Source organism: Clarias gariepinus, chromosome 24 (assembly GCF_024256425.1).
Source record: "Clarias gariepinus isolate MV-2021 ecotype Netherlands chromosome 24, CGAR_prim_01v2, whole genome shotgun sequence".
NCBI classification, from domain to species: Eukaryota; Metazoa; Chordata; class Actinopteri; order Siluriformes; family Clariidae; genus Clarias; species Clarias gariepinus.
Genome location: NC_071123.1, coordinates 14,835,484 through 14,863,014, shown reverse-complemented (window position 1 = coordinate 14,863,014; position 27,531 = coordinate 14,835,484). Strand labels below are relative to the sequence as shown.

General features: G+C 38.8%; 1 protein-coding gene across 7 annotated transcripts in view; it reads right to left on the bottom strand.

Annotated features, from left to right (window-relative positions):
• specc1 (sperm antigen with calponin homology and coiled-coil domains 1) overlaps nt 1–22,689 on the bottom strand; it is a 101,508-nt gene extending 78,819 nt beyond the window's left edge. Inside the window, exons 1-2 of one of the 7 annotated variants that reach the window (XM_053484945.1) lie at nt 7,057–7,201; nt 5,795–6,060 (exon numbers count right to left, since the gene is read on the bottom strand). The gene's annotated coding sequence lies outside the window, so the exon portion shown is untranslated. Of the gene's footprint in view, nt 1–5,794; nt 6,061–7,052; nt 7,202–14,356; nt 14,375–15,312; nt 15,329–17,035; nt 17,054–22,584 lie in introns of those variants that run through there. The other 6 variants (XM_053484948.1, XM_053484949.1, XM_053484951.1 and 3 more) reach the window with 6 other exon arrangements.
• Between the last annotated feature and the right edge of the window lie 4,842 nt (nt 22,690–27,531).

The window sequence follows — 27,531 nt, the reverse complement described above, 5'->3', positions numbered from 1 at the left end:
TACATCTTTATTATAAGTGACATAATTACTAGGACCCACACACCCTCAGTGTGTCATTGTGGGGAACTTAAACAAAATGATACCAACCGAAGATTTTTTCTATGCCTCATAACTTCAAAGTGATTCCTGCAGAGATCCAACATGGCTACTACATTACAGTTATCCTAAAAAAGCCGACACATTGTGAACACAGGACACATTAGTGCACTTAGGGAGGGTAATGTGAGAGAAGTGGACTGACAGCTATTCTCTGGAGAGGCGTAAGTGCTCTTTACTACATAAAGCAACAGACTGGCGAACAAAGAAGGGGAAAGTGTGTACTCATTGGTCTCATTGATTTGTCTGATAGTGGGGTGAAAAGGTACGCAGACTCGGCTAGTAACAGCTGGCATCTCTAGAGACCCGGGACTAAGAGTCTCAGAGGTTGTTCAAGTCTACAGTATACTCTAGTGAAGGGTCGAGTGGTATTCAAGTCAAACTGTGACTTTTGATCGTACAGAATAACAGAACCCAGTTATTAGAGTCAAAACGTTTGCATCATTTAAATGTTTTACTGCCGCTAAAAATCTGATCACCTTACTGAGAGGAATATTTTACGCCTTCATGAGAACAAATTTCATCACAGATCACAGTCTGACTTAAATGCCCCTCGTATTTTCACGGTATCAACCAACGTCAAATATAAATACATCCTGAACATATTTGTAAGATTTTTTTTTTGGTCAAAGCTAAAAACAGCCACTCCTTGCCTAAAGACACTTTTCACTACACCACATTCCTTCGTGTCAGGAGCACAGCTCATCTCTATTCTTCATCTCTCATAATACAAGGCAGATATGCATGGACTTTTTTTTATTTTATTATTATCATTATTTTTTACCTTGGCACCCAGATAATAAAATGAATGTCCCTTGACACTCTCTGAACCTCTGAGTCTCTGACTGTCTACATTTTTATGACAAACACTTCTTTAAATACTTTTTTAATATCTTTTCAGTAGATTTATTAATGGATGCAATCTGCTGAACAGACGGAAACAGTCTATAATGCTGGAAATGTATTTAACAGGGACGCACTGATCTAGTATTTTTCAGTCAAATACTGAAACCTGGGCTGTGTGTTTTAGCCGATGTCTGATACCGATCCGATTTTTACTTGATAAATTGGAGGTTTCTGACGTCCTTGCAGTGCATCTACCAACGTTAACGTCTGGGTCATGTTGTGTCCTTCTTTTGAAGGAACTCGGGAATGCTTATCAGCATGATGCTTTTGAAGATGCTTGATCAAGTATGTTGTGTTGGATTTTGCGGTGCTACGACCACGCCTTGCAACATTTCCATCAGATCGGTGCATGGCTGGTATTCAATACAAGTAAGATCTTCATCTGTTGATGAGATGCTATAAAAATGTGATGTGCTCAATTTATGCCAAACTTTTACCCTGATGGCAGAGTACAGATTTAAGTTTGGGCAGCACTGCAAAACCATCATGCACTGTGTATCTCAAGGGAAGAATAAATTGCAGCCTCCAAAGGCTGTAGTTGTGCTATATTGAGACTCTGGTCGTCATGGCACCCTGTGGGTTGCAAATTTCTTAGCACTTGCTTTTTGCAAGGCTAAAACAAATATGTTCCATATATTAATTTTAATACAGGCATGTACATTACACTTTTAAATAATATTACATCTATAAGTGCCTATATTGCAGGCATCTCTTTTGATGATAATAATAATAATGTATTTAAACAGTCACTACCAGTCAACACCACTTTTCATAGGTGTTTTAACAGTTACAGTGAGTCCCAGACTTACAAGTTACGTTCCGTGAGCGAAGTCAGCGGGTTTCACATGCTGGCTGTAAGTACGGTTTCAAGGTGAGTTTTTGCAGTTTTGGCATAACGATTACGTTTCCAATCTTTTCGCGCCAAAAATTATACATGTTTAATTTGTGTTGGGCCTCAAAGAAGCTCACACACCCTGCAGAACCTCGTAGGAACATGCCTAACATGCCGCGAGTCAAACTGTAGGAGACATAATGGTCTCACAAATACTGTATACAATGTAAAGCATAAAAAATACTTAACACACAGGTTTGGCGTTTTGGTTCAGCATTATACTTTTTTACTACAGCTGACCTCGTTTAAAGGGAGCTCAGGAAATCAGCGCTACATGGTGTTTACTGAGTACTTGATCGAACGCCATTTTGTCTCAGAGCTTTTTCTCCCACAACACCACACAGACAGATAATACATACAATATACCAGACATTGGACATTTTTATACATTCACTTACACACTTAAAATATTTTATATAACTGTAAATCTTGGTATGCAGTGTCTATTTCTTGTACGATGCACGTGAGCTACTTCTGCCATAAGTAAGTTCATCACAGATTCGTAAGTTGAGGACTTACTGTATTAACCCCTGAGCAAGGGCACTACTTGCCATAAAACAATGGATTCTACACTTTACATTGCATGCGTCATAGTGCCTACAACCGCGTCATAACCGTCCTGATATTAAATACATAAGCACTTCCTCTTGACACTGCTTAAATATATACTATTTTCTAATATTATCATTTCCCTGGGATAGAGTTTTAACAGTATATAGTTGTATATAGTTTATATATTATAGCAGTTATGCCAGTGATCCAGACTCCCTCTGCCCTCTGGACCTGTCTGACCCATCCTGGTGCCCCACTTCTGGTTGGAGATCTCGTCACATGGATGCCCCGTGTGTCTCTCTGGGATGCGCCTGGTCTGGGGATGATTCTCTCTACCTAGAAGATGGTTCTGGCCTTGACTGGTGTTGGCAACTGTTTCTCTGGGGACTTGACAGTTTGATAGTTCAGGACTGGAACTTCTTACAAGTCTACCTGGGTCTTCAATAACTACCTGGACTCCATATTAACATCAATTAACATCAGCTGTTATAGCTGAACTGCCTGCCACCTAACACACTGTATAAATGCAGATCATTTACTGCTTTCTGTTTCACCCAAATGAGGATGGGTTCCCTGTTGAGTCTGGTTCCTCTCAAGGTTTCTTCCTATTACCATCTCAGGGAGTTTTTCCTTGCCACTGTCGCCCTCGACTTGCTCACCAGGGACAAACTGACCATTTTGATTCATACAAATTCACATTTCATACAAATTTAAATAATTCTTTTGATTGTGTAAAGCTGCTTTGCGGCATTGAAAATTGCTAAAAGCGCTATACAAATAAAATTGAATTGAATTGAATTGAATTAAATGTAGACCTACTTGATCCTGAAATCAACAGTTGTACTTGGCCACTGCCCTGGGCAAGCAATATTCGGTTTAGTTTTGATTAGACATGTGAACTTTAAGCCCTAATGACCCCACACATGCTTATCGTATCTCTTGGTAATAAAGCGATGAGTGACATGGGAAAAAAAAACAAGTTTAAAGTTAGTTTGCAGCTTCGACACGTGACACAATAAGAAAAACTGCATGCACACGGTAAAGGAACTGTATTGCAGCTTTAGGTAACACAGTTGTGTGTACAGTAAATGGTCACAAAACGCCAAAAGTCGTGTTTTGAAGTGTTTTTAGCCCAACGTCAAGCGGTGGAGCAACTTCTAAACAGTCGATTGAGATTTAAGCCATCATTCAACCAAATGTAAAAGCAGGTCTGGCACTTGTCCCTTATAGTACAAGTCATCCTGTTTAAACAAATATAATGCTATCTGTCCCACAAATGTTTGCACATGGCGTGTCGTAGCCACATAAGTCTTCACCATGTCGGGAAAAACATCATAGTGAATAAACTCTTCACAATAAACAACGAAGAAGCTCAAACTCATTGTTACGGAACGGAGAATTATTTCCGTGTGTTATGGATTGAAGGTCAGCCTTACGGTTGTCATGGTTACAGGAACTTGAAACACGAGATGGTTTTAATGGAAAAATGGTTTTAAATAGTAGAAAAAAAAGAAAACAGTAGGTACACAAGAGAAAGATGGATTCCTACATCTAGATTTGTGTAACATTGTGTATGCTGAATATTTGAAAATGTTTATATTTTGTATAGTATGTTCTGAAAAAAAAAAACATAATTAAAAGTTTTAAACAGTAATAGACATTTAGTTTATACAATAATTAGTAAAAGTATTATGAGCTTCATCGCTATCAATCAATATAGACACGTTTACTCGGCTTTACCGTCCCACATCAAGTACAGTAATTACCAACTTGCTTTTCAAGATGTATGTTAGCTAATGTTTACAATTAAACGGCTCATTTGCGTGAACTCCTTGCCAGGGACAATGTTTAATCATCCCAGAATTATCCCAGTCATGTGCTTGTTACCTTTTAACTGTATGTCAAATCCCTGATGATTTTTTTTGTTTTTTAATAAGCCTACATTTTCCAAGTAAGTTAGTTTACTTATTTATTTATTTATTCATTTTTTTAAGTATTTTTTTTTGGAAAATAATAGTTTCGAAAATTATTATATTGGAAATTATTGGAGTAAAGGTACCTTGCCAAGCAAAACTTTTTAATGTATTTTAGGGAAATATCCACATGACCTTTTTAATCATTATTATTTAATGATTATTGTTAATCCAAAACAGTCAGTTTTTTACTGATTTTGAAGGATAGCCCTTTCTTGAAAAAAAATTGGGAGTTTGACTAAAAAAAAAAGGGAGATGACAACTTGTACGACACTAGAAAAACTTACAGTACATAGTTAAAGTCAAGTCAGCAGAGTTTAAAAGTACGTGGAATCCTTTTATATTTTTAATAAAGTTTGTTGTGTGCAAATATTTTTTTTACCTAATCATTTGTTAATGATTCCTTTGTGTGTGTATGTATTTGGTTGGATGTATGTCTGTATATAAATATGGTAAAAAGTAATTCCATTTCTAAATAATTGAAGAAAATTGGATGATATTCCTAAGACTCCAGCCTAATTGTATATGGAATTATTTGTACACTTCAATAAAATATTGTTTAAAAAAAGAAAAAAAAAGTTTGGCTATAGGGTAAGTAATACATCTTAAATTAAAAAAAGCTTAATGTCTAGACCTGCTTATAATAAAGACTATTTATGAAACACAACCTCGAGACATCTGACAATCGGAATCTTCTGTAAACACTGCTATTAATACTAATATAAATATTATATTTACTCATAACTGTTTGAGTAAATATTTATAAGATAACAATTTTATACCACGTATTCTCACGTAACTGGTTATGGTGTGTGTATCTGCTTGGGTTAAAACAGTTGCTTTTGCAGGTCAGTGATTTTGTGCCAACATTCTCAAAAAAACATTTTTATTCTGGGGCCCAACAGAAAAGCATTCGCCCACGGTTTATATCTGACAAAGTTTATAGCTGACAAAGCCACTGCAAAGTTGAATGTGCACTTGTATGTGGAAGAGAGCAGATAGCATTTTCATCTGTAACAGACTTTTTTGTGATATTTCTAACAAAGTTAAAGTCAGATGATTCGGTCAACAATTCACTGATTTGATTTAATTATTATTGTATTTGGATAAAATGTTGTTTTTTCAATGGACATTGTGACAAAGCAGTCTTTAAAGTAGGGAGTTTTCCTTGCCTCTGTTACCGTCGTCCTCTGCATGCTCATCAGGGACAATCTTATCATTTTGAGTCATACATATTCCCATATCATAAAAACTTTAACATTCTTTTGATTGTGTAAAGCTGCTTTGAGACAGTGTCAATTGTTAAAAGCGCTATACAAATAAAATTTAATTGAATTAAATAAAGAACATGAAACCAGCTTTAATAAATGTATACCTTTTTCCCTAATGATAAAGCTGATGGCGTTACGGTGGCTCTGTGGTTAGCACTGTTGCCTTGCACCTCTAGGCTCTGGGCTCGATTCTCGACCAGGTGTTTGTATGTTCTCCCTGTGCTTGGTGGGTTTTCGTCGGTTTCCTCCCACAGTCCAAAGACATGCAGTTTAGTCTAATTGGCGTTCCCAATTTGCCTGTAGCTTGTGAACGATTGTGTGAGTGTCTGTAAGTGCGATGGATTGGCGCCCTGTCCGGGGTTTACCCCACCTGTACACAGGATAAAGTGATATAGACGATGAGATGAGACGATAGAGCCAATAACGACATTGGCAAGGAAAAACTTGCTGAGATGGTATGAGAAAGAAGGAAACCTTAAAAACCACAAGAAGAATCAGGAGATGACGTCATGACATCTGGTTAAGAACAGCAGCAGTAAACATCAATAAAGCCAAACTTGCTCCATTTTTTTTTAATCTCTGTTTAACAAATCTACAGATGTTTTTGTAGGTGCCATGGCCCTGTTCCTGCACGGTAAATGGTCTGATGATAAGATCAAATCATCTAGTAGCTTTACCATACCTGTACTAATCATAGTCTAAGTCTGTGAGTCTTAATCACTACTAAGTCTGTCTCTTTACAGTTGCAGGTACAGATGACGCAGAGTCTCTGATTCTTCTTAGTCTAGAGATGCAAAGATGGCAGTAACATGGACAATGCTTTAATGTTGTAGATGAGGTTGTATTGTACACATAGCTGTCAACTTCCTGTTAGTATTTATATTTAAGGAAGAGAGGGAGGAAGTAAGTCATGACTAACACTGCTCTCAGTTTCTAAGCCACTTATTATACACCACAGAAAAAAAAACACGCACACAATGGCTAAAATATCACACTGCTTTATCATATCCTCATTAGGGTTTTTTTTGGGGTGGAAACCATTTTAATTGTAATTCACCACAAGCCAGAATAATACTCAAATTGTTCACTGGAGAATAAAAAAGACAATGTGGTATAAAAACACAATTCCTGCTTACAGGGTTGTTTCGGAGGGGATTTTTTTCCAGACAGTGTGTTTAAAGGAGGACTAAAGGATATGAAACTAAAGACAGGGAAGTTAAAAGGACAGTCTACACAAATACGGAAATTGTTTGAGTCGAGAAATCCCATGTGTAGACAACTTGACACTTATAAACACAAATTAAATATTTGAATGAAATACTAGGTATGCACTTGACCAAGTGAGAAGGTATTGAAACGTACTTACTGGAAGCCGTGATTGCCGTGATCTGCTCTCTGTGTAAATACTCCGACTTTAACTAGCTAGACGAGCTTCCAGCAGACAGTCTCATAACACATAACACAGCCCACAGAGCCACGAGATACGGCTGCATGCCATGTCTACCTCCTCACCCTGAGTAGGATCCGGAAGCAGGCTGTGTGTGAGCAGAGAGTTTTACAGCATGATAGTGAAAGCGAGCGAGAAAAAGAGAGAGAGACAACAGCAGGGAAGTTCCAGCTTCCCTCAAACCGTTTCTTTATCAGTTTAAACAGACAGCACTTAAAGAACAGCAGCCATACCACTGGTCCAGATTATCCATTCTTCAGAAACCTAACTGTCTGGTGAACAGCGTCCCGCAACTCTTTATGACAATTGTGATTTCAATACTAGAGACCAAAACTATAGTGTCAGGCTAAGGTGTGCACAGTGCCTAATAGTGACTTGTTAAAAAATAAACACTCACCTTGCATGAACGACTGCATAAAATGCATCAGTACTATCCTTGTGTGCATCATGTTTGGTTAAAAAATAATGAAAATCAAACATAAGCATTAACCTACATTTAATGTGCTTTCACGTTTGCAATTTAAAACTGGTTAAAATTGATCACTGGTATGTTTTCGTCGGTGGTGGTGTTTTTTTAGGTAAGTGTGAAAAAAAAAGCATTTAGACCAAATTTGACCCGACTGGGTCTCAGTCCAGCTCCAGGCAAAATCAAGCGTAGTTGGTTTGATTGCGGTGAAGAGATTTGATATTGAATTTATTCTTCTGTACAAAGGGAAGCAAGCGTGCTGTGTATTTTGGGCTGTAAGAGACATTCTTGTATTATAATATGAGCCGCTGAACTGAGCCATGAAGTGTGGAATGAGCCAAAGAACTCACACGGACCTGATGTGCTGCAAAAATGTGTTCCTGAGATTTCTAGAGACCAAAGAAAATAAAAAGATAATAGTAATAAAAATGGTGGATACGGTATGATACACAAAGAAGGTTTGAACCACTCATTTCTACAGTATATTAACATTTATGATTTCTACATGACAAAGGTTTTATTTCATCCGAACTCAGTCAGAAATCAAACGAACTAACTAAGAATCACAGGTACAAAATTTTGCTTAAGAATCAGAAGAATATGTGTAAAATTGCTTCAAAAGCCTGAGCCTACCCAACCTTAGTCTCTTACACAAACACGCAACCTTGAAACATGTCACTGTTACTTAGCTACAGAGCGCTGGTTCAGTTAATTAATATACTTTTGAATGACAAGGTATACAAATCTGAACCGGAGGACCCGATCACAAGTAGACAGCACTACAGACAGCACTAAACACACGTACTGCAATAGATGTGGCCACATCTCCTGTGTGGACAACACCCTGGACCTCGCTGGTGAAGGTCTCTTCTCATATGTACATTTAGTTCTCTCTGTGTGCGCTGTTTCTCTCGGTGGCTTATTTATCGATAGCAATAACAGTAAAATGTGACGACTCTTTGCCTATTGTGAAATAAAAAAAAAAAAAGGTGTTTTCAATACCATTTTATTTAACAATGTAAAATCAATCAACTTGGGTCTTGTTTCTGTTGGACGTTTTTCGAGTACTAAATGTAATTGTTACATAGTTACATATAATACAGATTAGACACTATATTGACTATATACTTGGTATTTGATAACAGTGTTTAGTTTATAGCCCAGTGCATTGTGGTTAATTTTGCTGGGGGAATTGATTTTATTTTTAAATTGCTGCATACTGAGGGCACTTCTGCTGCGCATTGACTAAATTTATGTTTACAGCTTGTACTTAACAGTGGCATCAATTTACGCTTTTGTGTGGTTTTGGGTCTAAAGCAAATGATGCATGAACAGCTAAGCAAAAAGCCACAGAGCAGAATGACTGTATTTTGGGCCCCCGAGTGGTGTGGAGCTAAAGTGCTCGCCCTATCATCCAGAGATCGCTAGCCTAGAGTTTGTTCAGTAGGGGTGGGGTGGGATGGGAGGTACCTAGTGCTCTTACATTAATCACGGTTCTACAGCCAATCGTCTGTGAGTTCACACAAGCGGAAGGAGGCTGGCTCACGTGATTCGAAAAAAAACATGTGATAGTCTTCGGCCCTGACTGGTAGTGGGAGCCCCCTAGTGAGGGGGTTATTACTAAATTAAAACACGAATAAATTAGGAAGAAAATCTTTTGAAAAAAAAAAAAAGTCAATGCTGTTCCAATGGTGCGGCACAATGGTGATTAGCACTGTTGCCTTGCACCTCCAGGGTTCGGGTTTGATTCCCATTTCTGTGTGCATGGAGTTTGCATGTTCTCTCCATGCTTGGTGGGTTTCCTCCGGGTAGGTTTTCTTCCCACAGTCCAGAGACCTGCAGGTTAGGCTAATAGATGATGAATAAGTGAGTGAGCTGTTCAACAGTTAAATAAGCCATAACACGCAAAAAATTCTGTGTAAGTTCCCCTTGTGCCACCAGAATATCTCTGTCTCCTTGAGGCATTACTCCACAAAACCTCTGGGGTGTGCTGTGGTGTGAATGTTCACAACCGTGAACGTTCTGCATGCTAAGCCCCATACGCGGCTCTGATACACTGAGTGTTCTGATACCTTTCTATCTTTCTATCTCAAATTTTTTTGGGGGTGGGGGTTTACCCCGATTTTATCCCTAATTTAGTCGTGTCCAATTCTTCCCCATCACTAGTGGGCTCCCACATTAAGGCTACTACTACCACTCAATCGGGAGGGCTGAAGACTATCACATGTTTCCTCCGAACCACGTGACGCCAGCCGACCACATCTTTTCGAACTGCTCGCTCAAGCACTGTTCGGGGCCGACTAACACACTGGAGGACAGCGCTTTCCGCTTACGTGAGCTCACGAGACCAGACAGAAGATGCGTCACAAGTTTGCAGGTATATAATAATATTTTTCAATTCACCTGGCAGTGGTGTTGGTGTCTTAGCTGACTGATGTATACACTTAGATGAAATGTGGTCCTCCACCCAGTCTGGACAGGGCCTATCAGAGTGTAGGCACACTAAAGACAAACCTCTAAATGAATGACTTATTAGATGAGTTTGAGATCTGTGAGGATCAAGTTAAATGTTAAATGTGGCATAAATGATCAGAGTTTTTCAGTAATTGGTTTTAAAAACCAATGCAATACCTTAATCAAAGGCACAGGAGGAAGAGAGGTGATGAGAACAGGAAGGAAGTAACCCAGTTTTTGAAATCAAATTGATGAGCGGTTTGTGGCTCGAGGCAAACAGGGAACTTGGACTCGCCACGCCCCTTGGCTTGTTTCTTCTGCCCTGGTTAATCGGTGAGAAATCTGAAAACAGCGTTATGAGCCACATCCTGTTTAACGCCTCACACAATTTTGAATGATGATACACAGCAAGCTTTCTGCGCATGTCTGCAGACTCAGAGTGAAAACAGGGATACTGATGTTGAGTTTCTACTAAGAAGCAAAAAAATTAATAAATAAAAGAAAAGCACATTAAACTAATTAGACCATCACTCATGAGAAGAATAAGTGCAGTCTTTAATTGAAAGATAGCATTTAAATGAGTTACCATCTACTGTACGGACTGTGATGACATCTTTAATTAGGCTTTTAGCATTATGCATTTAGCTCTGCCACATGTGCATCCACAGATGGATGAGAGCATCTGTGCTTCTGCACTTTTATATAGACAAGTTAATTTCACTGAGCATGCAGGTCTAACAGAACAGAAGAGACTGAAGCGGCTTAGATAATGCAAAGCTGTGCAGTGGGCATGAGGCCAGTCCAACACAGACGCTCTGACACAGCCACCTGTTGTGTGATGGAAACACCACATAACACAAGTGGGCTGAGGACTGTGGGCTGGTGCCTCAGGATGCCAGCAAAGTTTTTTTTTAGACTTTTTGTGTAGTTTCTTGTTTTAGCTTCCTACATAATACTACAAGTATGCGTATGTTGACGGAAGACCTGTCAGTGAGTGAGGATCGGGAACTGCACCTCCAGCACCACCACACTGAGTATTGGGGCCGCCCAGGGCTGTGTGCTCAGTCCCCTGATGTTCACACTGCTGACTCACAACTGTGTAGCGACACAAATATGCATTGTTGTTCCAACCACATCATCAAGTTTGCTTATGACACGGCCGTGGTGGGTCTCATCAGCAAGAACTAAATAAATAAGTCAGGGTACAGAAAGGAAGTACAGAGGCTAACGAACTGGTGTAAAGACAACAACCTTTCTCTTAACATTGCTAAAACAAAAAAGCTGGTTGTTGACTTCAGGAGGACACGGAGCGACCACTCTTCACTGAACATCAGCGGCTCCTCTGCACCAAATTCCTGGGTGTCTAACTGGAGGAGAACCTCACTTGGTCCCTCAACACCAGCTCCTTGTACAAGAAAGCCCAACAGCATCTTTTCCTCCTGAGAAGGCTGAGGAAGGCCCAGCTTCCACTACCGATCCTTACCACTTTCTAAAAAGGGATCATCGATAGCATCCTAAGCGGTAGCATCACTGTCTAACTGTGCAACAGCTTCTTTCCATAAGCCATCCGTCTCCTCAACAAAAATAGACCGAACTGATAAACACACACACGTGCAAACAAACTGATCAATAACAATCTAACAATTGTTTACACCAACCTGTAAATTGCTCTTTTGCACAATATGTATTACTTGTTATTTGTGCAAAACCCTTTACTGTCTTCGCTGCTACTTAAAAGGAATGTTTACTGTTTCTACTTCCACTACCACGACTGATTACCTCATCACCACGAAGTATTGAAATGTGTCATGTTGTCACTTTGTCGCTCTTGGTTTGTACATTTGCACATGCACTTTATGTTGTCTTTTTTTGTATAAGATTTAGATAGATTTCTGTTAATTTAAAAATGTCAATCTGTCTTGTCTCAACTAGTCAGCTAATTTCTAGCTAGGTTTCTTAGTTAGCTAGCTGGTTTTGTTAATTTATGTTGTATGTAGCACCTTGGTCCTGGAGGAACGTTGTTTCGTTTTACTGTGTACTGAATTGTATATAGTTGAAATAAAAATATAAAATAAAAGCCTACTTGACTTAATGTTGTATAAAATAAACTGGCAGAAATTTTCAAGTGCGTTTTTTTTTGTTGTCTTGCACTGACTATTTAAGAGACATGAGTTAAAAAGTAAAAAAGATAAAAGGCTGGTTTGAACGATTCCCTACTGAGACATCATTGGCTCCTAAAAATGCACACATTACTCTTTTACTCGAGCGAGACATCAAAGCTGAGGCGTAAATGACAGCACTGCTATTCAGCGCTACAATTCCAGAGTGGAAAGAAAGAATGACTCTCTATTCTCTATGACGTATGCTGCATTATTTCTGAAAGAGCTGTTTGAATGCCGACAGCCTACGGACAATGGAATTCTACTGTGATTTATTTCCTACAACTTCATAAATAAATAAATATATATATAAATAAATAAATAAAACACAAACACACACACACACACACACATGTATATACAAAAGCAAACACAACAAGACAGTGACTGATTCCTCACAACCATATTCAGTTGTCTTATTTAGGTACAGAGTGTAGATCTCTCTCTCTCTAAATAAAACTGAATCAACCAGACTAGTCCCTCTCTGCAAATTTATTCAGATTCTTTATCCATTCTCCAGCCATGGCTCTTGGATCAAAAATAGCTGCCTCCCACTTGACAAATGAAAAATGTAATATTTTTCTGCAGAGTTGCACATCGTCCAAAGGACCTTTATTAGAACAGCACTGTTTGAGTTTCATCTGTCGCTCTTTTTTATTAGTAGCTGTGGCTTCTACGCTGATATGAGGAATAATCCAGGAAAAAAGCCATCAGGATGATGGAGGAAGGTTCTGTTAGCGGAGCACGTGACTTTGCTACCAGTCTGTATTACATTTAAAACTTGAATAGTGTTTTTGCTGTAATCGTTTTCTAACCATTATTCCACAGAGGGCATTTTATAGTGAGAGGGTCAGCTGCCATTACCACAAAATCACTAGGTTTTGTGTCAAAAACAATATTTTTTAGCATAAATGTAACAAATATAGATCTATAAAAACATGAATTAATTCTCAAGACTCTGACGAAAGAAGAAAATTGGTATAAAATGACGGCTTTATTTGAAAAGGAGAAGAAAGCCACGAGAGAGAGAGAGAGAAAAAGAGAGAGCACTATGTGTTGTGCAAACTTTCTGTCTGTGACTAAGTAAATGTTATACCACGTCAGCACAGCCTCAGCATCTGTATTCCACCTGGGCTTGCTTAGTGTGCATGTCTGTCTCTCTGACTGTGTGTGTGTGTGTGTGTGTATATATATACACACGTCGATTTACTGGCGGGTAAAGTGCCAACTCATGATGCCTGGAGTCATAAAGCTGAAACAGGAAGTCTTGAGCTCCCACCCCTTTCTCCCCTGTGGTTACAACTTTTCCAGCATCCCCTCTGATCTTCTGCACAATGTGAAAGTATCAGGAGCTAGCGTGGGCTCTGACACCGAGCACTACAGTAAGCTCATTGCTGCATAGCACGCATTTCAAATCTTACTGTGAATCATCTTGCACGTCAACACAAACTTGTCAACACGTCGACAGTAACATGAAATACTTTAGGATGGTACTAAATACTATAAATATTATATTTGATCTGTGGTAAACGGACGAGCTCATTTTTTAAATAAAAAATAAAAACACAATTTATAAATTAATAAATTTAGACCAATTACTAAGATTTTATAAAAAATAAAGTGAGTAAAGCTTTATGTACACAACGTGTGTCAAAGGTTAAGTGATAAACAAGTGGAACGGCTGAAAACCTCCTCTGAGTTATTGGATGAATTTTACTCATGACCGACTATAATCACACTATTCAGCCTCGTTGTGATATTATTTTATAAAATGCAGAAGGACACACCCGAGAGGCTGTATGCCAAGTGGGCACAGATGCAGCCCAAAATGCGAGCCGTCCACCTAAGCAGCTTCCTCTTAAACGGGAAACACGCCCCTCCTTTGCAGCACTAAACTGGACTAGTCAAAATTGTTAGTCGTTGCGTGTCATTGTACCACAATGTCTACATTCCAACGTTTTTGTTGGAGCAAATTCACGCTACGAATGTACGTTTTCCTTTTTCATTTCAAGCCTGTTAAGAGAAATGCGTGTGATTCAAGGCAGACGCAACCATCAGTTTGTCCCCCTATTAAAATATTTTAAACCAGTAGCCTAATCTTTGCTCTGGGGTCGTAGGTGTTAATGACATTTTTACTTACATCGCTCCACAGCGTCACCCAGGCCGACTCTGATTTGCACATCAAGTATGCAGTCCATTTCCTGTGCACATTCCTGTGTCCTAAGTCTCTTCCAACCAAAATACAGCCACCGCAGGCCTTTACCACAGGAATAATGATTGAGCTTTAATCATCTGAACGGCTTGGTCGGGCAGAAAATCCCTTCCTACGTCCTGGACATGGAGTGAACACGCATGTGTAAGCACTGTGCACATCACTTTATACAGTACCATACCTGATGCAGCTTCTGCACCAACGAGACCAGAATTCTCTGAAATGCCTAGTGACAAGAGGAACAACTTGTAGCATCACCAATTATTGATTAGAAATAGAATAAAATGACGAGAAGCTCAAGCACAAATGCAGCAAAAGCTAAATGAATGAGACTAAAAGTTAACCTGATAAAGAGTAACACAGGAGCATCATGGGATTTCTCCCTTTTTAAAAGAAATGTGCTGATCCAAAAATATTTACAAATTTTATTCTGATTTTGTAAAACACTTTTGAGGCTTATTTTGGATGAGTCTGACCTACAGAGGTGGAATAGAGCTAGGCAGTTATTACCCGAGTATCTCTAGGACCTTCTTTACACCTTCTTTTATAACATTACAGGTATAAATCACTCCAGCTATAGTATATACAGTACTGTATCCTGTCTCAGCTGACATATTGGCAGAGACTTCATCATAACCTTTGGAAACAGAGTTTACAGACACTTTAAGAAGCACAAAGTTTAAACAAAACAAAGCCAAATGTTCAAAAGGACTTTCTGATGGCTTGAGATGAAATACTGTTATCCTAGCACTCATATACAGTACGTGCTAATCCCATGCAGCATGCTACTCAACTTGTTCCTTGCATACATCCTTGACAAGATCGTTAAAATAGCATCTATATAATGTAGGCACTTTTACATACATTTGCATCATTAAACATACCTGAGAAGTAAGCAGAAAGAAATCAGATACCTCTTTGGTGGAAATACTATAACGCCACACAACAGTTTTTCCTAAATGCACTAATTCTCTTTGATCCACAATCAGCAGAGACATGCAGTATGGAGCAGACATGTGCACACTCTCTCTCTCTCGCGTGCACAAATGATGAATGCTTGAACTGCAACACATCCTCTCTCTGCAGTCCTTATCTCTGCAATTAGAAATAGCATTCAAGGGAAGGATGTGCTGCGTTCTCCTGGGCAATGAGGTAATGATCTGCCCTGTTACTTTCAAACTTAGGGGAGAGAGAGAGAGAGAGAGAAAGAGAGAGAGAGAGAGAGAGAGAGAGAGAGAGAAAGAGAGAGCAAGAGAGACCAAACATGACTTCAAATCAAAATAGGTCATAACACACATGTTATGGTAAATCAAACCCTGAAGCCTCCGAGTGGCGCAGTGGTAAAGCGCCCGCCCTATCATCCGGAGATCGCTGGTTCGAACCCCGGGTGATGCTGTTTTCCTCTCACAGCCGGAGGCACAGAGAGAACTGATTGGCCAAGCTCTCTCAGGGGGGAGGGGTGAGAGGTACTTGCGCTTCCACAATAATCACGGCTCTACAGCCAATCAGGGGCGTCTGTGAGCTCGCGCACGCGGAAGGAGCGGCTAGCCTAACGGTGCGTGAGCGAGCAGTTCGAAAAGATGCGGTCGGCTCGCGTCACGTGGTTCGGAGAAAACACGGATAGCTTTCGCCCTCCCGACTGAGTGGTGGTAGTAGCCTTAATGTGGGAGCCTCCTAGTGACGGGGAGGAATTGGCCACGACTAGATTGGGGAGAAAATCGGGGAAAAAGAATTGGACAGGACTAAATTTATAAAATAAATAAACGCACCCTGGTAGGTACTTTTGTGTAATATACTGTAGTTGCTTGTCTATCCAATATATGGATACATATACCTGTAGAGTGAACTATAAAGGAAAAAATGGGGGGGTTTATTGTATTAAAAATTGTTTATAACTCTGGAAATGTTATCCCCAATAAACTTTAAATTACAGTAAAATAAAAAAAAAAAAAACATGATAAGTACCAGGAAATTCCACATGAAAAGAAACATCACCAACCTCACGGCAGAACAGATTATTAATCAAAGCCTTTATTTGTCACATATACAGCACTGCACTGTGAAATTATTCGCATATCGTAGAATAGCTTCAGTCAGACAGGGTTAGCTTCAGTCTGAAGGGCCTAACAGCAGCACCTAGTGGAGCTGGGACTCGAACCGCCGACCTTCAAATCAGTAACTCATAGCCTTAACATACTGAGGCTACTACCACCCCTAAAAATTTATTTATTATTATAATAAATTATTTAGGGGTTAAGAGCCTTACTCAAGTAAGGCTCTTAACTACTAGTGATGCTGGGGTTTCAACTCTTGACCTTCCGATCAGTAACCCACAGTCTTAACCGATTGAGCCAACACTGCCACCATTGCAGATGGCTTGAAGATCAGTAAAACTATGACCACAGCCTTAAGACTTATCATCAAGAGTCAGGAGTGTAGTTTGGTAAGCATGGTTATTTTTACCATATCCCTGAACCTGTCTACAGAATTAATTGTTTAAAAAAAGCTACAAGTGTAGTGTGGATAAACATTACATCATACTATGATTTAAAATAGCAAGCACCTCATAATTAACTAACTAACTGACTCACTAATTCATTGACTCACATGAGCAGCGCCTCAGGCCTGGTTTAATGCATGCAGAGACGAGCGAGAACCTCGCCGAGCAACACTTCAGCCAGAGTTTCATTCTGTAGGTTGTGTGATTCTGTAGGTTGTGTGCAGAATTAGTTTGGCAGGTTGGTGATGTACGAACTTAGGCAGGTAGAGTCGAGACAGACTTACTCAACTCCCTCTGTTCTAAACTGTTTCACCTTGACTACAAAATATTGTTTAAAAAGCAAAGCAGCTTCCACATTTCCAACAAGCAATATCATCTGGAAATATTCGGGTCAGTCAGGGCAATAATCAGACCAGACGTGCAAATTCCAGCCAGGTTGAATAAAGATCTTCAGTTCAATCAATCACACCACTGATCCTTGTTCGTTTTATTTATCTCAATCCATCACTATTACATTATCACTATTACCCTGTTACTTACTCACATATCTGCCACACAATATATATTATATATTTAAATGCTTAAAATTTAAAATACATGTGGCACAGACAAATAGTATTCCCCTGAACATCTGGATATCCCTAACTAAAAACTACAAGTGGCTCACTGTACATCCACTGCTCTGGTCCTGTGGAGGTAAGAATCCCAGGATAAATGAGCATCTCTAAACTGCTTCTGTTTGTGCAACCATAATAATTATTCCCATGTCGCCTATTTAACAGCACATTACTTACTTTAAAACGAATTAATAGAGGGTGAGGTGTATGGCCAATATTCTTACTAAAAATGTATCTGTAAATTAAAGCAAGAAAAAAAATTGGTGCGACAGTCTACTACAACAAGATTTACAGTATTACAACTTATGAGGTACTGCTGCAATAGATTTACAAAATTTACAGATTACATTTAAAACACGGATTAGAACGGATAAAAAAATACAAAGATAAAAAAGATAAAGTCACAGTTTCATTGTTCTTGTCATTTTCAGTTGTTTGTGAGCTTTGTCTTTCAATTCAGTTTTAATAATGCAGACAATAAACGCACATCACACATTATGTGCTGTGAACATGCTTGGTACCTAACAGATGATTTCAACTTACACATGCATAAGAATAAAAAAAATTAACACTACCGAAATGTTTAATTCAGTTTGAGCTATGAGGAAAAAAAAAATTCGTACCGTGAAAAAAGTTTCAATTTCAAGTACATGTGAAATAAATGAGAAGAACCAAGAGATGAGCAGCAGTGAACACACTCAGTAAGACATGTATTAAACTAGTCTGGCGCTATGAAGCACAGGTACTCTAGTTATCCTGCTCTATGATCTCAGGTAAACATCCATAGAAATCACTGTAGAAATGTGTGAAGCTGTTCAGCTTTAACGATCATGTGTAATATACCCAGGAAAGTCCAGTGCAGTAATGACTTACGCAGTGCAATTATGACACGCGGCTTTGTGTGAGTATCTGTAACCTATATTTTAATTCTGCTGCAGTGTTGCATTGCGGGAGGAGGGAGAATATCATGTAGGGCGAGCGTAGCACTGTAGCTGACACAGTGAAAGTTATCTTTAGTACTTGACACAGATAGTGATCTGAAGACAAAATACAGGGGTTGGACAATGAAACTAAAACACTGGCCAATTTAGTGTTGGAGGTTTGAATTGAGTGGCCAATCTTCATTGATTGCACATTCCACCAGTAAGAGCAGAGTGTAAAGGTTTAATTATCAGAGTAATAGCACAGTTATTAAAGTATAAATTATATTATAGCTTAAATTAAGAAATTTTTGGTGCGCGTCTCGCTGCCACATCTGTGACCAGGACTGCAAGTCTTTGTGATGTATCAAGAGCCACGGTATCCAGGATAATGTCAGCATACCACTAAGAAGGACGAATTACATCCAACAGGAGTAACTGTGGACGCAAGAGAAAGCTGTCTAAATGGGATGTCCGGGTGCTAACCAGGATTATTTTCAAAAAGCATAAAACCACAGCTGCCCAACTCACTGCAGAATTAAATGTGCACCTCAACTCTCCTGTTTCCACCAAAACTGTTCTTCGGAAGCTCCACAGGGTCAATGTACAAGGCCAGTTTGCTATAGCCAAACCTTTGGTCACTCGTGCCAAAGCGAAACGTCGGTTTCAATGGTGCCAGCAGTGAAAATCTTAAGCTGTGGACAATGTGAAACATGTATTGTTCTCTTATGAGTCCACCTTCACTGTCTTTCCCACATCCGAGAGAGTTACAGTGTGGAGACGCCCAAAAAAAAAGAGTACCACCCAGACTGTTGCATGCCCAGAGTGAAGCATGGGACTAGACCAGTGATTGTTTGGGCTGCAATATCATGGCATTCCCTATAGGGCCAATACGTGTGCTACCGAACTATTCTGGAGGTTCAAGTGCACCCAATAGTTCAAACACTGTATTCTGAAGGCGGTGCTGTGTATCAGGATGATGATGCACCAATAAACACAGCAGGACTGGTGACAGAGTGGTTTGATGAACATGAAAGTAAAGTTGAACATCTCCCATGGCCTGCACAGTCACCTAAATATTATTGAGCCACTTTGGGGTGTTTTGGAGGAGCGAGTCAAGAAACGTTTTCCTATACCAGCATTACGTAGTGACCTGGCCACTATTCTGCAAAAAGAAAGTCCCAAAATCCCTCTGACCACTGTGCAGGACTTGTCTCTGTCATTCCTGAAACGAATTGATGCTGTATTGGCCGCAAAAGGAGGCCTGACACCATACTAATGAACTACTGTATCGTGGTCCAAAATAGGCATTTCAGTTTCATTGTCCAACCCCTGTATATTATTTATCAATATCTATAATAATTAACATAGCAGCCCATCTTAATGCATCCAGACGTCAAGATTTAGTAGCCCATTAAAAATAACAGATGTTGCAACATTACAATGATTTTTCAGTTATTAAGCCACTAAAAAAAAATTACATTTGCTTGTATGACTATGTTGGTTGTTATAGTGATGATCCATGAGCGTGTATACTGAGTGTGGTCGTGTCACTATTTATCAAACTACAAATTTACCAGTGAATTATATTTCACAAAAAGATCATGTTTAGTGACAGTTGTGAAACACGTAATTATTTCCCCAGGCAGAGAACCTCTCTTCTCTTCTGCTGATCTGCCCTCCTTCTGACTTACTTTTATGAGACAGTATGTCTCCGTCATGGTTTTATAACGCCAACAAAGAGCCACACAAGAAATGACAAAAACACAGATGAACGTATAAGAAAACGTGCCCTGAATCTTACTGCAAAGCGTCTAATTTTTGTTTCAGGAATTTTTATTTGTGGTTGAGGCTGCAGAGGTCTTGTCTAACTTGGACAGGCCAAAAATCTTATCTGGGATCCTTAATTATTTGACCAATGTCTTTTCAATAAAGCTCTGACGGTCAATAACGAACAGCATCTCTTGTATCATAAAACATCTGTGCGCTAATATGGAAACACAAACACAAAGGTAAAGGGCATTAGGAAAACCGAGTAACCTCCTTCCTCCTACATGAGAACGTCTTAGACACACATCTGCCCCACCGATGATGACCCACAACCGATTTTCCTTGCACAATCCCTTTTTTCCAGAGGTCTATTTATAGTCACTTCATTCCCCTTGAGAGAGTGCGTGTGTGCGTGTGTGTATATGTGCTTCATTCTGTTTCTGTAATGAGCCTTGTAACAGGAAGTGGATGATGTTACTGGGAAACAGATTTTCCTGTTCATCTCTTATAAAGATAAACATAAAAGATGAGGTAACCTTATCTCCATAAGTAAGGTTATCGATCATGTCAGCCCACCCTGAATATGCGCTTTAAAAGCCTTTTCCATTTGATTGGAAACCTTTCATGGCTCTTGAAGTTAATAGCTTTTACCTGTACAACTTCAACCACTAGTTATTAAACGGGGAACATGAAAAGCAATTTATCGTTCCAGGCCCTGCAGTTAAATGTTGCTGAAGAAGAAAACTATTGTTTGTTGCCTTAACCAACAGTTTTGCCTCGCTATGACAGCGCCAGCATTTTGGGTGCTATAGAAGTCAATGTGCTATTGCAACCAACTCACAGCAGGATGGAAGATTTTATTCACAAAGGAGTACTCTGTATACTAAGTGAACTCTATTATGCTTATCAGCAAAACTGTTTTAAAATATACAGAACTGAAATGAAAAGACGAACAATATAACCTTGCTGTGAGTTTATTTCTTCCTAAAGAAACTAACATACACACTATTAGAGCGTTGATTTACCTAGGTATGCGTAATGCAAGTGTTCAAAATGTGTGTGCACCGCCTCACTGTAGACAGTGTCCTTGCCATAAAGTCCTGCAAAAGGAGACTATTTGCTCATGTAATGCAGGAACAGTTTGTGGTGGATCTTCACACTCACTCTCTTTTAACTATCCCAACAAGTAGACATCACGTGGATTAAGATCAGCGGAATGGGACGGGTATGGGAAGGAATTGTTCTACCACTTTTTTTTAAACTCTATCCCTGTTCCCGACCACTTCTGTATGAGCAGAAATAATATTCTACTATGAATACTTTTTCCTCCGTCAAGGGACCCATTTCCAACAACAAATGCACAACAGAACTTCCTTTTTACTGCTGGGAAAATGCGCATCTGAGATGTGCGAGTTTCAGTACTGTATATTTTGGTGCATACTATACCAAAATGTAGATTTAGACTATCAGTAGTTATAATATTGTCATACTAACATTATAGGAATTCCTGGGTGAGTCTCCAAATGTAATCTTTCTCTATAAAAAATTTTGAATGCTCATGGCCTTTCATACAGTATGCACAAACAACAATAACTGGGATCTCTATTTCTTTAAATGTGTGTTCAAAGATTAACCATGCAGGCCATGTATCAGTACTTAAGTGAGAAAGTTGTATTTTAAAATCCAGCACTGTTTAAATATTAAAGCACTTTTTTTGTTTCAAATTAAGATTCTAAACCATTTTCATTTCTAAAGTAACAGCTCATTCACGAGAGCTTGTATGGCAGTACACACCACTGATAAGCCATGTAGTTTATGTAAAACTTGCACTGGGGACAGCTTTCTTTGACGAAGGAGTCACCAGTGTAACTCCCTGCAACACTAAGTACAATTTCTGCCAAGTGAGATGCTTCACGACAGAGGACTTTGGTGTCTCTGCAACGTAACGAGCTGTTTTATTCTTAGGAGAGAGAAAAATAAAAGCTGGTGAAAATGGCATGGCTGTTTATAGCAGCTTATAGCGCAAGTGATAACAGGAACTAATTAACAACAATAAATGTAACTTTAAATGGATTCAGAGTATGCCGTGTCCTATACAACCTAATAAGAGCAATAAAATACTTAAAGCTGTGTACTTATTCACAGCGCACTTTATAAATATAAAACATCCCAGCAATTCACACAAGCAATGCCTTTCCTATCTCAAGACTCTGATAAGCCTGAAATGTTTAAGTGACAGTAGTGAGTAAAAGCTCTGCTGATTGAAACGGTCAATCCTATACACATACTCAATTTAAAACTCCACATCAAATTGATAATTCAAAGTTAATCCTGAAAGATTAATCCTACCAGATGTCATGACTTAAAATAAGTAAAATATCATGCTGTGCCGCTCATGTGTAGCTCTCCTCTGTGACTCACACAGCTCCATCTAGGACAACGTGTTCTCGGCAGAGAGAGAATGGCTCTCGGTGACACACTTTTAGCTATTTTCACTTCTTGGACAGTTTGCCCTGAGAAAGCAAAGGGTGCAATTACCTACAAACATAACTGTCAGAAGAGGGATGTTTTATATAAACTGTTTTTAGCTGCACTTCTGGTAAACTAAGAATTTTATATATATATGTGTGTGTGTGTGTGTGTGTGTGTGTGTGTGTGTGTGTGTGTGTGTGTGTGTGTGTGTGTGTGTGTATGTGTGTATTTCACTAGGTCAGTCTTTTATACATGGCCAAATGTTATGCACAGAATAACATGAAGCTCGAAATGTTCAGATTGGACGATTTAGATTTTAACAGAATAGTCTATTCCTTTACTAATGTAGCAGTTCAGTGGACCTGGCTAGTTTGTTTCTCTGAGGCTTGTGTTTTCTTTTAAAAAGCATCAGAGAGAGGAGGTGTCACAGGGAAGACTTGGCATTCTCTTACTGTAATTGCATTTAGCCTTACAGATTGCTCTTAATGTGACATAAGGCTGTGTTTAAGCATATTTTATGCAAATGAATGATGAAAGCCGCTCAGAATAAAAAATGTAAAGTATAAAACACAGTGAAATGTTACAAGAAAATAGTCAACTAATGGATTGATTTTTCAATTTCCCTTGAAATCGCTGTCTTGTCATGTCGCTGAAAAAACTGCGTTCAAAGTGGGGCTTTGTGATTAATAAAAATAAATAAATCAATAAAAAAAATCTTGATTCATACTTATCTCATTTCTGATTCACCTGCATGTATTTTTCTGCATCCAGATTACACTGCATTCGTGTTACCTTATTTACTTGAGAACAATCCCAGACTCTGTATTAGTTACATTCATTGGTTACAGAGATAATTAAATGATTTGGTCATAAAACTCGATCGCTTCTCATTGCTCTTCCTCATTTACCGTGTTCCGCTGTCACTCACGTGAGGGTTAAAAAGGGAAGCAGGCCTAAACGGACTTGTCAGTTTATTTAGTGGGGTTGGAGTACTATGCCATTATTTTCATGGAAAAAGAAAATGAGCGCGAAACTTAGTTTTTTGTGCTATGCTTTATGTTTGCTCACTTAAACTCCCACTTCCAATGTCAAACTCTCATTCAAACACTCACGTGCTAGTTCATATTGTTATTATTTTCATCAGAATACAGTAAATCTCTCTCTGTCTCACACACAAACATTTTCATTACAAGACAGCTGAAATTTCTGCAGAGACAGCACATGTTCTTTGTACCTGAATGCAATACATGTTTTGATAAAAACGAATAAAAAAATTAAAAAGAGAGAGAGAATCCAGAAATTCCCATGGTAAAATATCATGTTCTACATTTTAGCAGAAATCGTGCAGCCCTGGTTCAAAGTGCTCTATCCTGAAGACTTTCCCAGGATGGAAAACTTACTCACATTCATTATGGAGTATAATGTTAACTACAGCATACCTCAGAGAAACACCACAATAGTAAGACTTATTATTTTATTATTTTATTACCCGCTGAGCAATCAGATGGGAAAATGCAACACTGCTGGAAACTTTAATCATGACTAATATCTAAAGAACATAATCAGAAAAACAGGGAACAAGGCATGGCCTGTGCGTTCACATGGCATTCATAAAGGATGCTCCAGCTGCTTCTGCCTATTTTAAACTTTTTAAAGCCCCCATCATGTTTATGAGCCCAGCATGCAGTTGGATGTGTTTCTATAAAAATAGCAGCCCTTGTCATAACCCAAATCCCATGTAGAAACCCCTTCAGGGCCCATTAAAGCAAATGAAAAAGCAAGATGCCTATAGTAAAACTACAAAGGGTGGCTACTGCTGCTTATTGTTATAATAAACAGCTTTAAAAAAAAAATACAACAATGCATTTTGCCTTTTTTTTCTCTTTCAATGTGGTTATCATGTGGTTACCAAAATAAATCTTAATTTTTTTTTTTTATATAAATAGCAACAACTAAATGGCAACTGAGGAAATTAAAAGCATTACACTAAAAGAGCCTTTCCCCTTTTGTACTCTTTTGCTCTCTTCTGGTGAACTGATGCCACCTGGAAGCCCCACCCCCTTCCTCTATCTCACCTGCTCTGGACTCACTGTCTATCAAAGTGAGTTCATTATTTATGCCTGGTCTGTCTCTCTCACACACACATACATACACACACTTAAACCCAAACGTTGGAGATGTGAGGTGACATCTAAGCCACCGTTCCACCTCATTAGTAACTCACTTATCAAAAATTAAGTAAATCTTATTTAAGCCGAGGTCTGAATTTCATCTTTGTGTTAGGATTAGCATCTCTATACTGTATATGGAGTCATTTTAAGTCTATAAAAACTAAGCAACTTTTAAATTTCTACAGTATTTCGATAAAATTTGTTGTCAATTTTCAGTAACTACAAAAAAAATCTGGTTGCTTGGTCATACCGGGCTCCCAGTTTGGATATTTTACACGCCCTCACCTCGGACTACTGTAGATATGTTCACTCTTACGACAGGTGTTTTGTCTTATAGTGAAGCTTTACATTACTGCTTTTTATTATCGCCACAGTTTGAGACATATAAGACAAACTGGTTTTTAAACATCCTGCAGGAAGAATAAACATATATCGATCTGTCCATTCATCTTTGAAAGTACAGTTTTCATAGTGTACATTTCTTTTCTTGGAGTAAGCCGTGCTGTGCTTTTATTTCGGTTTCTGTTACATTGCTTTTCTCTATTGACTGATATAGCCAGAAAAAGCGATAAATTTCTGGTATATAAATTATTCTCATTTATTAAACCAGCATCAGAACAAATAGAGCCGTCACTAGGTTCGAATCCATGCACCATTACTGATGTCTGCTGTACAGGGTCACGGGCTATGAGTTGGGGATGGAGCCTATCTCACGAGACTTTGGGCGGGGTACATGAGGCGGGGTACACCCTGGACAGAGTACCAATCCATCGCAGGGCAGTCACCATGTTATAGAGAACTAAACTGCAAACAAGAGAAAAAAGATTGGCGGCAAGAATGTAGTGCAGAGTTTCTCATGTTCACTTGGGTTTGTTTTGGGTTCTTTGATTTCCTTTAACCTCACAAAATCATGAATAAGTCAAGTGACAACAGAAAAAATGATCCTTGTAGGTGTAGGTGTAAATGTATGTGTAAATGTGTGTATGTGTGTGATGGGGATGATTGGTGTCTCATCCTGGATGTACTCCAGTGTTTGGGATGAATTAGAAAAAAAGACTTTTTCGCACAGAAAAATATATATTTGGTAAACTTTGTACTGTGTAGATCCAAAGAATGGTTGTTTAGGCGTTAAAACATATTTTAAAAGACCGTATTCACCTGTAGTGTGTAGCCTTGAGCTAAGCTCCCATGACAGAGCAGCCTGTTAGCTATTAGCTTCAGTTAGAAGTTTGACAGAAAAACGCTTCAACATTTGAGCTACTGAAGCTGCTTCCGCTGTGGTATTTACCGCAGTCTCCCACACATCCAGTGGTCTTTAATAAGCAGCTCTAAACATGAAATTCTCCTCAAAAGATGATATAATAAACACGTTTAATGGGACTCAACAGTTTACTCGCCTTCTTGCTAACTGGCTAATTCCAGTTCTTCAAACCTCACGCGACCGTTAAAGAAATAAAGTGTAATAATGATGAAGTAACGGTCAAGTGTCCAGGCGACGCCGGTGTCCCTGACAACCACGGAGACTTAACGTTAATGTGTGGAATTAAATACATAAATCTACCTACGAGTAAAACGCAAAAGGTGAGAAGTGAAAATCATTTATGTAAAAACACAAAATAACGCTTTTTACCTGTTTTTTTTTTGCGGACGTTGCGGAGAGATGCGCGCGCGCTGCAGCTCTGCGATGCTCCGCGAGCGCGTATGGCTTTAATGACCGCCAGGTGGAGCGTAGCACGCGCGCTTGCGCTAGTGGCGTAATGGTTCGCGTGCATGCTGGGTAATGTAGTTCCAGGCAAAGGTTTTGCTCTCACTCACTCTTACTCACCGTCTACACCACTTTATCCTGTACTACCGTTAGACTTTATAGAAATAGTTAAAAGATTAAAGCTATAAAATAAGCTTATAAGCTGATGGTATAGAATATTATTTCAGGTTGAAACCCACATACATGTCTGCCTGTCTTTCTGTACGGTAGAACTCTCTGCCTAACTTATTAATACTGTAAGAGCCAATTATGTGTAATTCATTTGTGATGATAATTTAGTTAAAAAGGTTAAAACATGGTAAGAATTGATATTGGAATGTAATAAGAATGCATCTAAAATGCATAATTTAATCATTCATGCAATTTAAAGAGATTTGTTTGGTATTTTTTTGGCTTCCGGCAGTACTATGTCATGATTGGTTAAAAGCAACACAGTTTTTTGACCAAGTTATATCGAGTCTATTGTACCTTTGTATTTTTGTTTGCATTTCTTCAGTAAACTCTTTTGAAAGAAGAATCTAATTTGCAAAGTCTAATTTGCGTTTTTGCAAATACTTGTTGTTGAATTAGCTGCAAAAGTGGTACGAAAGGTACGGCACTACAAATACGAAGAAATACAATTTTGCAAGGTTGAGTATCTTATGCCTTATTCACGCTAAGTTGGACTTCTTTCTTTGTTTTCCAAATACACTTCCTGTTCAGTAATCGGAGAGTGAATCAAAGTTTTATTAAATTCTGTCCAGCCAGTCTTGCATGATGCTATGACAAAATCTGGTTGGACAGACATACAAACATACATACAGACAGACACGCAGACAGACATACAGACAGACAGACAGACATTAATTTTCTGAGGTTTCAGGTTATCATTGAAAGAGTGAGTTCTGA